The sequence below is a fragment of the Athene cunicularia genome (genome assembly GCF_003259725.1).
Source record: "Athene cunicularia isolate RWA chromosome 14 unlocalized genomic scaffold, athCun1 chr14_part1, whole genome shotgun sequence".
Lineage (NCBI taxonomy): Eukaryota > Metazoa > Chordata > Aves > Strigiformes > Strigidae > Athene > Athene cunicularia.
Window position 1 is genome coordinate 13,915,512 of NW_020799118.1, and position 2,573 is coordinate 13,918,084.

A 2,573-nucleotide genomic window follows, 5' to 3' on the forward strand; every position below is an offset into this window, starting at 1 on the left:
CACCCCCCTCCCGGCTGGCAGCCCCCTCACCTGCTGTCTGGGGTCTCGTTTGTTTGGGGAAAAATAAGGATCCGCAGCATCACACTTAAATTTTTCATTTCACACTCCTGCGGCTGGGTGCAATCCTGCCTGGCTAAAGGCACCCGCTGGAGACCCCCAGCCCCAGTGATGGGCTCTCACATTTTGGGGGTGCTCAGGGCTGTTACTCAGGAACGCTTTTGTATGGGGCTGCCCCGGGGTGCTGGCGGGGCATTGCAGAACGCACTGATACGGCCCCTCTGGTTGATGCTGACACTTTGGTGCTACGTCCCCTCCCCTCCTGCCCCTCCTTTGCCCTTCAGGGAGAAGGAAGATGGTTTTCATGGGCAGGAAGGTCACCGCTGAAGCACTGAAATGCCACATGGTGATACTGGGGGAGACCAGGCTCAGCCCACATGACAGTCAAGCAGCTCTGGATGGCTGGGAGTTGTCTTTGGATGCCAGCGTCCAGCCCCACCAGCAGTGAAGACACAGCTCCTGTCTCCCCACCTCTCTCCCCGGGGTATTGGGTCCCACCAGCCCTCGTGCAGGTAAGGACCTTCAGAGATCCCTGAGACCACGACGGGCACCCGGGGGCTGCTCCTGCCAGGCTGCTTTGAGGGCAGCGGGACAGGGTGGCCGGGGATGGGTTTGCAGGTGGTGAAGCACCCAGGAAGCCACCAGGACACATTTGGCTGGCCTGAACCTGATGTGATAAGAGCTGAGAAGAGCCCATCCTGCCCGTGGGGGTGTAGCTGCAGATGTTCGGTAACACCGGGACACGGGCAGGGCCGTTAGCGATCACGGCGCTGTTTAACCATGCACACGCTTATTTTCCTTGGCTCTGACAGAGAAATGTGCTCCTCAAGGACTTTTCATTAAGCAAAAAATTTATGAGAGAGGATGAAAATTGTGTTTTACTGTCTGAGGTCTTGGTCAGTGCTGTTTCTTCAGACGTTTTAGTAATTCATCTTGGCAAGGACTGAGAAAATTTCTCCAGTGAAACAAAAAATTTAACTTCCACATTTGGAGTCGGTTGCATCGGCCGGTTCCATCCCCAGCATGGACCAATGCCCAGAGCAACGACCGGCCTCCCCGAGGATTCAAAACAAAAGCGAAACACCTCACAATTTATGTCCAGTGAAAAAAATAATGTGTACATGATGTAAAGCGTTACTGGTATTTGATGCTAATTTTAGTGGTCACCTTGGCTGCGTTTGAGGAAGTTGCCGGTGCTGCCAAAAGCAAATTTACCTGATGATGAATGAGGAATCAGAGCATAAAATAAATAAATATCAGCAACACCTTTTTTTTCCTTCTTTTTAGGCAGATCGGTGTCATCCAAGGTCACACATTTGTGCAGTAGGAGAACTACTGCCAGAGCTTAGCTCTTTAAAATCATGTTTAAGTCAAGAGCAGCTTCTTTAAGTGCTGTATTTAAAAAGACTAAAGTAGAGTCTCCCAAAAATTCTTGCCCATTGGTTACATTTTCATGTTGGTATTCATCTTGTTCCCTCTTTGTGCTCAGGCTTGGAAGAAGCTTGCCATGAACTTCTGCAAAGATTCCTTGTTTTCCTCCTCGAAATCAGGCCCGAAAACTCCTGTGCCAGGTACCGACTGCTCTATATTTGACCTTTTTCTCCTGTTCATGGAAAAACTTTTGCAAAGTTATACTCCAAGATGGAGAAAAAGAAGGATTTTTTTGACAAAACGCAACAAATCTCAACAAGCAGGAAAATCTTTCCGTCAGCAGTTTTCGGAGAGCGGGAATGGTTCCTGGCCAACTCTCAGCTTAAACTCGAGCCAGGCTCTGCTCGAAGGGAGGCAGAAGCTTCCCGTGGAGAAGCTCATCCCAGAACGGCCCCAGGCAGGGGGTCGTCTCTGCTTCCCTCTGAAGCACGCTGGCCACCGTCAGAGGATGGATACCGGACCACAAGCCTGGGGGAAATACAGCCATTCCCACATTTTTATGATTTCTTTTAATTACTCCAGGCGGGAGTTTAGAAGGAATAAGTTTTCAGGCTCATGGCACTGCAGCGATGGGAAGCAGAGCATCGGATGCTCATTTCTCCATGTGCTTCCCAAAATCTGATGCAAACCCTCTGCAAGTTAAATTTGAAAAATGGCTTGGGAGCAAAACAGGCGGGAGCCCTCCTAGAGTGACCCCTGGTCCCATGGGCTCAGAGGGCAGCAAGTGTCACTGCCTGCCTGTCCAAGCTGTTGCTAATTACTGAAAGATTTTATTAAAGAAAAAAAAAAGGCAGGAAGTTCCCTCGTTAAAAAAGTCAAGTTTTGTTTGCATGTAATACCAGCCATTCTGCAGTTTTGGAGATGGCCTTTAAATATTTGGGAGTTATTTTAATTTAAATTTCTCCCCCCCAAAAAAAAAGAGGATGCGGAAAGGAGATGTGTAAGGTTACAGAAATAATGCAACCTACAAAGGGAGGCGGATGGAAAGTTTGCAGTACGTTAAGCAGGAGAGATGGGGCACAGCTGAATTTATAGCAACCCTCAGAAAAATGATAAATGGAAGCTGTAATTTTTATTGGGGGGGG

The 2,573-nt window shown here is 49.0% G+C and overlaps 1 long non-coding RNA gene across 1 annotated transcript in view; it reads left to right on the top strand.

Annotated features, from left to right (window-relative positions):
- The window catches only part of LOC113485628, a 31,536-nt gene that overhangs the window by 20,156 nt on the left and 8,807 nt on the right, over positions 1 to 2,573 (top strand). The window contains exons 4-5 of the long non-coding RNA XR_003399463.1: positions 342 to 569; positions 1,547 to 1,628. This is a non-coding gene — a long non-coding RNA (uncharacterized LOC113485628). The remainder of the gene's footprint in view (positions 1 to 341; positions 570 to 1,546; positions 1,629 to 2,573) is intronic.